We start from the raw sequence: 14,321 nt of genomic DNA, 5'->3' as shown, positions 1-14,321 counted from the left end.
TATTATATTACAGTCTGCCACCATCTGAGCCACTGTCAGAATAACAATGTCAACTGTTCTACAATATGTCAGGCTGTCATTAAGTGCCTTAACAGAAATGTCAAGATTTAAAATTATACTGACAAGGTTGAGGCTACTTCTCAAGAATCATCTGTCCTTGATATCAGCTGCCGCGCAGGAAGTGGCCCACTGGCAGTGACAAAGATAAAATAGATTTTACTGTTAAATAGCCAAACTTGGTGACATTGAGAGGGCAGCCTCTCAGAGGAACAAAAATCTGTTTTGAAAACCAAGAGTAACAGTGAGGAAGTTTACAAAGCAGGCATGATGTTGGAGGTTTGACAGCAGAGCTTCAGTTATCTTCCACATTAGGACAACGTGTGCTGACAGGGGCAGGGCGGCTTCTCAACACTTGAAAAATGAACATTTTAACTAAATTAATTTCAAACACCAATTGTCTGACATCAAAAGCCAAAAACTGTAATATCCAAGTTACAGCTTTATTTATCCCTGTCTGCTTGTTGAATCACTTTCTCGAGACTTATTGTATAAACTTCTTTGATGTTTCATAGTGATACCGGAGATGGCCAGAAGGCAGATACAAATTTAAAAAGCTGTTCTAAAATTCAGGAAAAGTTATCTTGATTATATGATGAATGGCTGAAAATAATAGCTTGACTTTCTATGTCAGGTACGTCTTTGTTCATGTCTCTGCAGTGTTTTACATCCTCCGGTTGTGAGAAGTATCAGAAAAACATGCTGGCAGAAATGTTCATTGACCTGCTTTGGGTTTAGGTGAGGACAAAGTGAATGAATCTAAATCACATGATTAAATGAGTTTAACTCAAACGCAACATACATTTTTTTTATGCAAGAGGCATTATGTAAATTGTATGATTTTAATGAAATACTGTTCGCTCATTGTGTCCCCCCTTTTTATTCATAACTAAATACCAGAAAAGAAGCAAATAAACACTCTTTACGTATGGTTTTTGGTTTGAACAGTGACTGACGAACTATCTAAAATGAATTTAAAATTAAGACAAACATTTTAACTGTAAGACATGATATGAGATTATTGAGGGTCTAACATGCACCCAAAGATCAAAGTTTATCCATGTCATACAAAAGTTTCAAATCACTTTGATATCTGTTGATGCCTGTATATTTATATAAATTTAGAAAAAAAAATAAAAAAAAAATAAAATGCTGAAAATAAAAAAAAGCAAATATGCGATGTCTGCATGCATGGTGCAATCCTGGTAATGGCTTTTCAACATCCTGTTTTTGTACATACAAAGCTAAATTAAGGTGCGTAGTGAACCTGCCACATACAGACACACCTTGTATCTGAAAGAATATTTTTTTACACAGCAGAAAATACTGCAGCTTTGATTTTACAGGGTTTTTGCACCATTTTAAAAGTCAAATGTAATGCTTTTTTAGACATTTTTAAGACCAAAACACATATAATGTAAGACCCCAACATTTTATTCTGTCGACGAAAAAAGTCAATTTATTTGCTGTAAACACAATCACAACTCACAGTTGGCATTTTCTCTTTTTCCATTTTTTTTTTCCATTGTGATGCAGAAAAGAGCCAACATAACATACACAAGTTACACTATGGTAAACAACACACTACATTGCACTTAAGAACCATACACAAGAATAAAAAAAATCCATCCATTTTGGGTTGAATTTACATTTCCCTATGTCTGCATCCTTCCCTTTGACAACCGCAAATGGCATTAGTCATGCAGACCGACGCTGAAGACAGGTCGCTGACGTCAGCTGTATAACTGTATAACATTAATCGCTAACTCTCCTATTTACTGCAATTTAATCAGTGAAACAAATCGCAACAAATACACCATTAGAAGTTTTACTGCAGGTCATAGTGCTTTGACATCGGCATTAAACCCACCATCCTGAAATTTAATACCTACAGCAATTTTAGGGTAAATTTAAGACAATTTAGGACCTTAATTACCCAGACTTTAATTTAAGACATTTCAAGACTTTTCAAGGACCTGCGGAACCCTGTAACAGACAAGACTTTTGTCAACTAATGGCTTCATTGCTGCTCACTGCAAGACATCTGTCCACCAAAAAGGATCCACCTTGAAACACCTGAATATTAAGCATATTACTCATCAACACACCCAAAGGGCAAATAGATAGGTGCAAGTATTTTTGTTGCTTACACAACTGGCAAACAAAAAAGTATCATTTGGAAACAATCAATTAAAACTGCTGCAGTGCACATCCAGTGCAAAAAAAGTGTTTGGTTGGTGTGTGTTAGATGCTTGATTGAAAATGTTGACTGAGCTCTTCATGCTTTCAGACAGCTGACCCATAGTTATTCCTTTGCTTACTGTGAAATAAGGGGATAATGTTTTGTGATTAAGGTGGTTATGAGTTCATAGTCATTCATGGTTTGCTTTTTTTGATTTTGATTTGATTTTTCATGTGGTCTCTGGCTCCACACTCTCCATACTGTACCTTATTAACATTAATGAAAACGTGTACCCAGAGCAAGCTCTGTTGGATCTCAGTGTGGATTTTCTGTTATGATCTAATCAGCGTATAAATTCTTTAAATTAAAATCAAACTTCATCCTGTGCCACAGAGATGGAGACTTTCCACATCTGTCCTTGCTCTGTTCCTCACCTACTCACTTCCCTCCTCTCCTACCTTTGTCCTGCACATGCACTTTATGAACTGAGTCATGATGTGAGAGTAAACAGCCCCTGGTCTGACAGCATGAAGACACACTTGTAATAAAGCAAGCCAGTAATCTTCACCCCACGAGAGCTGCTCGTGAAAAGAAGTATGGAGGAGAGGAAGAGAGGCAGAGTGGGCTGGAGAAAGAGTTAAAGGCACAGAGGGACGAGGAGGTGCTTCTGAAAGCTTTGAGAAAGGTAAAAGACAGAGTGAAAAGGCTGCAGGCACACACAAGCAGACTTTCTCTCACTCTCATTACCTCTTATGCACCATTGCGTGACTATCATTATCAGATGGTGAGTTCAAATTAGTCCATTTTCAGGGCTCTATGAAGTGGAGCCTTCTGCTACTGTAGACTACATGTGATGTCTGTTTTCTGCAAGTATGACAAAGAAATACAGTCGTCCTCATCTGACCCAGCTGTATGAGCTACGCAGACAACACATGAACAATTTGATCATCAATGAGTCTTTTTGCTGCAACTGTAGTACATAAATGTCCTGATTTCTCTCTGTTTGGCTGTGATCACAGCAACACTTTATTCTTTTGTGCTACTTGTTTTGTACTAACAAACTCAGCAGGAGCTCAAAGGGCAGAAGGCTGCCTTCAGCTACAGCGGCACAGGCCAGCTAACCTGAAATAACAAAGTGGATAATATTGTTGAGGGGAAAGAACAGAGAGAAAAGAGCCTAGAGGATTTTGCTGTTGTTCAAGAGCAAAGAAATGCATGTCATGGTGGTGTCTCTTTCAATGAGTTTTACCCTGTAATCTGAAGCCAACTAAAAAGATGCATTCAAACATTCAACAAACTCCTGAAATTTCAGAAGACTTTTGTGGTGAGCTTCACGTTTGATCTGTTGAACTTGTAACTTGACTTTGTTCTCTAGTCCAACTTCAATGTGGAGTCAAGGTGAGCTTATGTGAGACTTTTATGCACAGGAGGGACATCTATGATCTCTCTGAAGACTGAGTGGTAGAATCTCCATGCATGCAATGTTGACTGTATGGACCAGTTCATAGTCGATGTCATCAAAAACATGCAAGCACATTTTGGCAACAGAAACGGCAGCAAAAGAGTGACCGTGCTAACTGTCGATTCTCAGCCTAACGTGTATGTGATTTTCTGCTGAGAGTCACCAGTAGGGGTGGGCGTATCAATGTAAGTATTAATAGTATCAATACCAAGATGAGTATTGGTATTGGTTCGATACTAGCATGATGAAATCGATACTGCAGTTTCTCTTATGTCGTCCAGCAATTTACTTTACTTACCTCCATCTGCTGCTTCCCTGGTCAAATGGGAGGGAACTTTTTTGTTATTTTGCACTTGTGATTATTTTTTCCTAAAACAATTGTAGTGGTAGAATAATTATTTTATTACTTTTATACAGTTTAAATTTTGTTCTTTTGTTGGGGTTAGTTGATAAAAAGCCTTTTATTGCCTAAAATATTTGTTTTGTGTTTCACCATAGTCATAAACAAAAACAACCAACTCTAGGCAAAAACACAAAATTATTCAATGATCATTAAATTTCATGTAAAAAAGTATTGGTATCAGTATCTGCGATACTAGCCCTGCATTTACTTGGTATCGGATTGATACCAAAATTCCCAATATCACCCATCCCTAGTCACCAGTTAACAGGGTCACACTTTACTCTGAAACACCAATGAAGTCTGCGGCTGTTGTTAAATGTGTCTTCTTTATCAGACCCCAGGTAACCACGTTTGACCACAAATCACCAATACTCTCCACCAATACTGTAAATAGGGGGTGGGAGAAAAAAAATCAAAAATCAATATCGTGATTTTTTGTTTGACTGGATTGTAAAAAAGTTACCACTTTTCTCCAGCAGAGGGTGGAATGTATCTCTCTCAATCATGTGATGTGCATTTTATGGGAAAATATGGCTCTTAATATAGTCTGTAAACATCATCATTTAAATTTCATGCAAAAGTTGGTTTTGGGCCAAGGTTATGACCTAACATAGACTCACTATGGAGGGTACGCGAACCTATATGTTAACAGAAACAGCTTTTATGTTCCAAGTGAAACTATGGTATACGTGTTTTGATTTGGAACAGTTTCTGGGTTATTGACACAAGCTAATGTCTTTTTATTTCACAGTCTGGTCAGTGTCAACGGATAATGCAGACATGAGCATCCAGTGACTTGTGTGTTTAAACTCTCTCTGGGGTATACGCTGCATTCCTTCACAAAAGACATCTGTTTACTGAATGTTCGTCCACTTGTTGATGTCAGTCACTGATATCTTTCGAGTCGTTTACCATCTGTCAGATTAGTGTTACTTAGGTCAAAAATGTGTTTTTTGGTGGTTAACACCCTCATGTTTCTTGAAAAATCATTAAACACAACTGCACTTCTGTTGGAAGATGGGTGCATAGCTGTAACTGTTTACAAACACTAAATTGGTCTGCAAACTACTTCTAACATGGTAACTTGAGCTTACTGAGTTTCCATTTGAGATTTTGACATTTTCCTTACTAGTATCTCCTTCAAAGTATAAGTTTTGTTAAAACTGACAGATATCTTGTCTCTGTTGTTGTTTTGTTGCACCCCTGCTGCCCTGCTGGGCTCAAACTTTCAGTTCCTTCGGGCTATACTATTCGGGATATACTCATGTGAATAAGTATCTTTGGAAAGTTTCAAACAAGGATGAGATGAAATTCTCAGAATTTCCAGATGGGTTTGAGAAGAGGAAGGGATTGGTTCTGAATTAAATACTTTCATTGATACCGACTGAATTCCTTCTGTAGCACTGAGTAAAATCAAAAGGTACCATATTTTGGTATCTAAACACATCCTTGTGGCTGTGGGGGAGTGGAAGAGTAGGCGACTTTCCATGCTGCACATGAGCACAGCATTGCAAGTTTATATATTAAGATTGCCAGGTACTGGCCATCAGTACCGTATTGTTCCAAATGTAAAAGGTACGCATCCTTTAGAAGAGGGCTTTAGACACACACAGTATGGCATTTTATTATCTGCATATATGTTATTAACCGCATGGTTTGGAGGAGGTGGGCAATATCAGACTAAACGGGGAAAAAAAGCTGCTTAAAAAGTGTCAGAGGCAGCTTTGATTTGAAAATTGCATGCACAAGCCTACGTGATTGTACTGTGATTAAGACAAAAATGAAAGTAAAAGCTGGACTCCAGTAAATGCCATGCAGTGATTATGCGATGCAATTATGCTCTTCTCTGGAGTAAACATAATCACAGCAAGTATATCACTGCTGTCAGGTGAACCCCATGTATCTCTGAAATGTCAACTCTTGTGCACTAAGAAGAAACATCCTTGTTTTTAGTTGGATGACGGTGCAGTTTCGGCAATTTGCTGCAGGTATTTGAGTTTTTTTTAATTTTTTTTTACACCTGGAGGCTGGTAAAAATGTCTTAACTCTCAGCAGAGGATGTAATCACTCTGCTAATTTAAAAGCATGTCTTAAGTTTCTTGGGTCAGAGACTTTCTTCTTCCTGCTTCGTCTCCATCTCTGTGAAAACGTTAACAACTTGTGGCGGCTAGTTAAGGTGAGACAACATCATGTCGACTTGAGTCTTTATGTGTGTGAGTCCTCAGCTTGTCTGCTGAGTATACGTCTCAGTGTTCACCCCAGGGATAGTTGTGTGTGTGTGTGTGTGTGTGTGTGTGTGTGTGTGTGTGTGTGTGTGTGTGTGTGTGTGTGTGTGTGTGTGTGTGTGTGTGTGTGTGTTCTATTTTTAGGCACATTTCAACCAGAATGCATCTTGGGAAAAGGTTTGAGTTCAGCCAAGCGGGCATGATTCTTGGAGTCAGTTCTCTCTCTTCTCTCTTTTTCCTCTTTACTATCATCTCTCTCTTCATTTCCTATTTCCTCCTCTCATTCATCCCCCCATCCTCTCTTTTCCTCCTCACTCTATTCCCCATCTGTGAAATTTCCCAACACTTCCATCATCTGCCAAATTATCTAAATAAACATACACGATCAAACCTTTTTTCAAGGCACCCAGAGATCTTGCAGAATTAAACAGTTACAAGAACAAAGTAAGTGAATTCAAGTATATGTGTCTATTTTTAACTACTAGCAAAGACTTTTAATGTAAGAATCACTTGAAAAGCTTCCTAGCATTTATCCTCTCTTTGGTATTCAGTGAGCGCTCTCCATCTTTCACTGCAACCCCTCCTCTCCTCTCTTCTTTCTCTTTGGGCCAGAGGAGTGTTTGGTATTCTAGGGATTGTCTGCTCTTCTTTCCTCTCCAGTCTACTCTCCTCCTCTTCTTTTTTCTCTCACTCCTCCTTTCCTTTCTCACCTCTTGCTGCGCCTTCTCTTCTCCCTTCTTCTAGGTATTTACCTCCTCTCTCCTCCTCTTCCCATTTCTCCAAATTAATTAAATAAATAATATTTCTCTCCCACATGTTTCTGTCAGAGTCTGGGCACTGGTCTCTGGTTGTTATTCTATGATGCAGGCCACAAATGCACATCACACATAGCAATTTTCTGATCCATCTGTTCTTAGCACCATAAAATCGAGCTGCAGACACTCATACAAATAAGCAAAGACCACATGCAGCACATGGGAGGGTGAGAGCCATGGAGCCAGACAAGCACAAGAGTAACTACAGTGACAGCAGCAAACCAGTAAAGCTGCAAGAGCTCCGAAAATTGATCCAAACTTCAATTGAGGAGTTAGCAGCAGTGAAACACCTCCTTTGAATTAAAACTTATTGAATCTTGGCAAGGCTCTAAATGTCTTCTAAATCATCTCTTCCAGTGATACAAATACATATATATGTATACACTCACTGGTCACTTTATTAGGTACACCTTGCTAGTACCGGGTTGAACCCCCTTTTGCCTTCAGAACAGCCTTAATCCTTTAATCCTTCATGGGATTGATTCAACAAGGTACTGGAAACATTCCTCAGAGAGTTTGGTCCATATTGACATGATAGCATCACACAGTTGCTGCAGATTTGTCGGCTGAACATCCATGATGAGAATCTCCCGTTCCACCACATCCCAAAGGAGCTCTATTGGATTGAGATCTGGGGACTGTGGAGGACATTTGAGTACAGGGAACTCATTGTCATGCTGAAGAAACCAGTCTGAGATGATTCCAGCTTTATGACATGGAGCGTTATCCTGCTGGAAGTAGCCATCAGAAGATGGGTACACTGTGCTCATAAAGTGATGGACATGGTCAGCAACAATACTCAGGTAGGCTGCTGCTCACTGGATATTTTCTCTTTTTGGGACCATTCTCTGTAAACCCTAGAGATGGTTGTGGGTTAAAATCCCAGTAGATCAGCTGTTTCTGAAATACGCAGACCAGCCCGTCTGGCACCAACAACCATGCCACGTTCAAAGTCACTTAAATCACCTTTCTTCCCCATTTTGATGGTCGGTTTGAAATGCAGCAGATCATCTTTACCATGTCCACATGCCTAAATGCATTGAGTTGCTGGCATGTGATTGGCTGATGAGAAACTCGCGCTTATGAGCAGTTGGACAGGTGTGCCTAAAAAAGTGGCCGGTGAGTGTGTGTGTATGTGTATATGATATTTATAAACACAACTATATACTGTTGGACTCATGGGTAAATTCTCAGCACTTTGAATGGAAACTTTTGTATTGATTGCCACTGTGAGGAAATCATCAATATAACACATGGTCCTTAGCATGTGTCACCAGTCACACATGATAATATCAAACTTCCCTGTCAGTGCATAGAGGGTAGGCACCAGACGTCACAGTAGGTGGTAATCACTGCAGTGACACCCACTGAGCGGCAGAAAGCACATACTGAGTTGCAGCGACAGAGTTCACCCTGAAAGCTGCAAACACTAAAAGACTTCCAAAAATCGAAAAGAGCTGTGCTGAGATGGAGAAATTCAAAAGGAAGTCATAACTTTCTTTTCAGAGACCTCCAAAAATTACACAAAAGGGAAACCGAGGATCAGTGCAATCTGGAAAAATCAACAGGAGTTTCTCTTCAGGAATGTTGCATGGTCGGAGCAAATCGATAGTAAATTACGCTGTGTTACTACTAGCTGTTACAGCTATGGATTCAAGTAAACACTGAAATGCACTTTCATGGAGCATGGCATGGCAATGAATTGTTCTTTCAGTGTCACTTCCATTCACTTAACAGAGGAACTTTACATATGAAGAGAGCCATCCTTATAGAATGGTGAATATTACAGTCATAGTATAACATAGGGCCAATCCCAATTCTACCTCTTAGCCCTTGTTGTACCTCTTAGCCCTTGGTTTTGCCTGCACATGTCTAGTGAAGGGGTGTCTCAATTCTCTGTAAGATGAAGGGGAAGGACTACACAGCCCTGAAAATGAAGACAAACCGGGACCTCACTTGAAACCAAGGGGTATGACAAATTTCCCATGATATCTGATCCTTTGCTACTCCAAGTAAATATTAGCAATGTTTTGAATTGTTGGTTGCATTTTGAAATGCTTCATTATATTGATCTAGCTAACGCTGCTATAGTGACAGCTACAGCTTTAGCTAACAAAAACTACACCGTTGTCAGACCAGGGCAACAAATTCACAACAAACAGATTTTACCACATCGAACTGCATTTCATGAATGATTAGACAGCTAAGCTGCATTCAGGAACTGCATTAGCTACATAAGCTATAATATGCTAATGGTACAGTATTCAGAAGCTATGTAATATAGCTTCTAAATACTGTACTGTTAGCTTAACATTCACTTATCATAGCTGAGCTGTAACATTACTCATGTAATGTAGTACATCATAGTCTGTTGGCTGTGAATTAATCACCCTAATCTGACATTAGTTCATCATCACTTTATAAAAATGTGTTTTGTTTAGAAGTAAATAAACAGTTGCTCTGCCTTCGAGAATCTAGGGGTAATGGCGTAGCGGGAATCGAGAGGCGTCTCATTTCTTAGAGATGTGTTTTTACCCTTTTCCATGGCCCTCAAATCGGAGGTCCACAGGGAAGGGGTAGATGAAAGTGTAAGACAAAAGGAAGGGGAAATAGTGACAGTTGGGACTGGCTCGTAGCATCATTTTATGTGTCAAACATGACCTTAGGTTTCCCAATGTGGACAGATTTTACACTCTACTTTTCTCAAAATGAGTGAATATTAATGCAACATTTGGTAATCAGTGATAACAATAAAGGTTTGAGATTTTTTTTTTTTTTTTTTTTTTTGGGGGGGGGGGGGGGGGGGGGTCCCAGTATATAGAGATAACTCTTGAAAGGATTCATTTGAAAATTCTTACCATGGATTTATAAAACCTGTTAATATTAATGGTTTTACCCTCTGACTACCCTCCTAGAAAAATGAGAGGGTTTTACTGTTATGGTGGTGATCAAATAATTTCACCAGAAGTTTTTTTTTTTTTTTTCTTAACTTGATTTGAGAGTAAAAAAGGAAATCTTTCCTTCCTAGTCATTTGTGATGGTCTTTGGGGTACTGGGATGGAATTTGCAAGACATTTTACAGAGAAGGAGTCAATTTGTCAAAGGTGGGGATGTTTAAATTCTAAAAGCTAAACATTGGATTTCACCTGATCCATGTTACAAGCCAAAACCAGAACATCTAATAATAATAAGCTGCCTCTTCCTTGGACGGCAGCGATGTGTTAAAGATTTAAGGTGTTAGACGGAGACGGAGTGAGAAACTCAGACAGTGAAAGGCAGACAGAAACAGAGAGCATGTCAGAGTCAGAGAGAGCAGAGCTTAAATGACAGTCAGCATACACTGTCTGACTGGGAAATTCTCACACTGATTTTATAAGCTCTGCTTATCATCAGAGAGACAAACACAGAGGATAAAATGAGGACACACAGATATGAGAATGTTACTGCAATCTTTTATCTCTGCCTCCTCCATCCCCACAAATTTCCATCAGGCTGTTACAGTGCAGTTGATCCAGAGTGAAATGTAACTGGTGGGACAAGAGGGAATGTGACATAAATGTAAAATTGTGAGGTCCCATATCACACAAATCCCATACATTAAAAATATATAAATACATGGAATGTTGTTATTAAATCACACATATTCTGATTTGATACAGCAATGCACCATGATGCGGTTACACTGTTTGTAATGCTCAGGGAAAAGGTTCAGTATGAACATGCATCATAAAGAATTCCATTAAACATGTTTTATTGTATAATTTACATCTTCTATCCAGCTGGCAGGCCTAGCTTAGATGTATAACCTATCATGTGAGTGTGTGTGTGTGTGTGTGTGTGTGTGTGTGAGTGTGTGTGTGTGTGTGTGTGTGTGTGTGTGTGTATGTGTGTGTGTGTGTGTGTGTGTGTGTGTGTGTGTGTGTGTGTGTGTGTGTGTGTGTGTGTGTGTGTGTTTGACTTTGAAAACACTTTTCTGGTAGAAAATTGAGCAGGAAAATCAATACCACTACAGCAACTGTAGCTGCGCATAATCTCCTCCATGAATCATCAACTTAAGTGTTTAACGGCAGGAGTGCCACCCCAACTGTCTGAATGAGATGCCTCCCAAAATTAGGACTCAATTTAGAGTTTCACCAGTGGCAGAACAAGGCCGACGGTTAGAGGAGCTCTTCGTGTTGAATCATTGGAGCTGCCTGGATGTCAGACCATGAATGAAACAGTGAGTGTGTTCTGATTCAGAAGTGGCCTCTTTTGATGGATGGGCCACATTTGGGGCATGATTCTGCTAAGGGTGTGGGAACACTTAGGGGGGGATGTCCTTCTGTCAAATCACTACCTGTGAAAGAGTAAAATGCAGACTTTCCATTGCCAGATTTTACATTTTCCACAAGTTCATCAATCGAAAGAGGGATTATCAGTTCAAGTCATCATAAAGATGCGCAAGTATCTCAACCGCAGAAGCAGCATTTATCTCCATTCATTCAGATGAGTTAGAGTTTTTTAAACACTGAATTAAACCTGTTAGAAGCATCAAAATGTACGTTTTTTTTTGTGGACAGCTGTCAAAAACAATACTACACAATAGAGGCAACTTCTGTCAAGTTTCGACCGTTACAACTCAACCGGTGTTTCAGCGTTAATAGCGACCATGCTAACTGGTGACTTCCAATCTACAGCAGCCATGATTAATGGCCAAGAGTCACCAGTTAACAGGGTCACACTTTACACTGATACACCAGCAACGTCTGTGTGTGTGTAATTAAATGTGTATTCTTTATCCAACCTCAGTTAAACAGGTTTGACTGCAAACAAGCAATAATAACTACTGATACTCAAAATACAGAATTGACTTCACTTATTTAATGAAAAAGTTGGTTTGAGGCTGAGGTTCTGACCAAACATGGACTCAATATAGACAGTAAGTAATGAGTGAACCTATAAATTATGATTAACAGAAATGGATTTTATGACCAAAGTAAAATTAGGGAATATTATGAAACGATGTTTACATCCTGGTCTGTCACAGTCTGACAAGTGTCCACAGATAATGCAGTCATAAGCATCGAGTGAGAGTTGTGTTTCCTCTCTGGGTACACGGTTTCGGTACACTAGGTTTCTCTGCTAAAAACGTCTGTCCACCTAGTATCTGTCCGCTTTCTGATCTCTTCTGTCCACTGCTATTTAACAAACCCCGGAGCATTTTGCCGTCCGTCAGAGTGATGACATTAAGTTAAAAAATGTGTTTTTTGGTGGTTAACTCCTCCACATTGGTTGATAAACCATTATACTCTGCAGTGCTTCTGCACCCAAGTTGCGTGCGCAGCTGCCATTGTTGATAAACAAATAATCTCTCTATAGATTCTTTATCAAAAACTCACACCAAACTTGGTAAATAAAGGGGGGAACTGTTAAGCTCCCCACCAAAGCAAACGTGTTTGCTTACTGAAGAAGTATTCAAGGCTTTCTCAAAACATAATGTTGACTTACCAAGTGTGAAAGTGGTAGAATAGAATAGAATAGAAAATACTTTATTTATCCCCGAGGGGAAATTCAGGAGTCACCGCAGCATTTAAGAAAACAAAAGTAAGAAAGAGTATAGAAAGTGCAAAAATGACCATAAGAAATTAGATGACGACATCCCGTCCACCACTCGTCCACCACTCTCCAGCCCAGCCAGTCTCCACCTCCACAGGGTCCAGGACTGAGCCTCCCCAGAAGTCTGTTCAGTCTCTGTCTCCTGGATCCTGTCTGCTCACAGCAGGCGAAGCTCCTCCGATGTGTCGCGGCGTCCGATGTCAGCTCCGTCAGCCACGTCCGTAAACAGCACGATGCCGCTGGATTAGCACAGCTAGCTCATCCATCCCCCGGGGCTAGATCCCACGTTCCCAACAACGATGGATGGAAGGACAGGTCCACGTCGTCACCTCCCAGCTCACATCCGAGAACCAGCACGTCGTCCTCACCGCCTCCTCCTCAGCTCGAGGGAAATCATCAAGCCCTACACTAGTTAGCATTGACATGCTACAGGCTGCTAACAGCTAATTTCGCATGTAAACAATGCAGCCATGGTTACATGTAGGATCTCCAGACAAACACACGAGAAAAGTAGTAAAAAATATCGCCGAAGCCACAAAAAATTTGGTGTCCGTGACCGACAATGAACCATACAAAGTGATGATCCACTCCAAATACAAAGATGACGAAAAAGAGACGAAAAAATTACAAGAAACGGACAAAGACGAGAGAGCTGCTGCAACAGGCAGCTACTTGGGTAGCGCCTAGCAACCGTTACAATGGTAGGGAAACATGTTAATTTTTTAAGTTTACTTGTAACTGACCACACTTTATAAAACATGGATATGGCAAACGACTTAATGAAGATGATGTCTCAACTTAACTTAAAGCAAATTCTTGACTTATACATAGAGGGAAATGTGACATGGGTCATCTGGCAAACATTTGCATGGCCCTTGTATGTTCACACACTCACTCCTGGCTGGATGCCTTTATGGTTCGTGAGGGTTTGGCTGGAAACAGACGATTGGACGTTGAAACAAAAGAACACCAGCTCTAAAGGTTTCCTGACACCCCAAGAGACTTAAAGTTCAGTAAGGTCAAATATTTCTTTTTTGGCACAACTCATTTTAAATTCCAGAAATTCTCCAACAATTTAATGGATGGCTAACAATGTGTTAGATAAGGGTCATGTCAGGGTAGGCTGGGGCAAGATATTCAAGGGCATCATGAGGAGCCTGTGGACTAAAGAAGCATAATAAAATATAAAGTTGATCAGAAATCTTTTTAGGGTTAAAAATCCACAAGTTCTCTTCTTCCCAAAGATTAGGCTGGTTGGGAAACTGTTAGTGCACTTGGACTGACCCAGACCCTGACTGCCACACAAGAAAAGTGATTTGAAATAATCTTCACATCAAGCCTGACTTTACATTCAGTGTTTTAAAATCTTAAACCACTTCCAAATCCCCAGATGCACTAAATAGATCACTTAACAACAAAAGTTTGCACAAGCCTGATTGAATGAGTTTAATTTCTTTTCTTTCTTTTTTTTTTTGCAGGAATAATAATTTAAAGTTAATAAGGCAGAAGTATCTAACTCATCCATCACGGGTACAGGAAATGATAGACATCACGGCTTCTCTGTTATGTGAATTCATTAACT

The 14,321-nt window shown here is 39.7% G+C and overlaps 1 protein-coding gene across 1 annotated transcript in view; it reads right to left on the bottom strand.

Moving 5' to 3' along the window:
* The window catches only part of LOC141787362 (CUB and sushi domain-containing protein 1-like), a 580,923-nt gene that overhangs the window by 347,448 nt on the left and 219,154 nt on the right, over positions 1 to 14,321 (bottom strand). The gene's annotated exons all lie outside the window — the stretch shown is intronic.

Source organism: Halichoeres trimaculatus, unplaced genomic scaffold (assembly GCF_033239565.1).
Source record: "Halichoeres trimaculatus isolate MK-OKI-2021-1 unplaced genomic scaffold, fHalTri1.1 fHalTri1_scaffold_3, whole genome shotgun sequence".
NCBI lineage: Eukaryota > Metazoa > Chordata > Actinopteri > Labriformes > Labridae > Halichoeres > Halichoeres trimaculatus.
Note: the sequence above shows the minus strand (reverse complement) of the source record. Positions and strands in the feature narration are given on the sequence as shown.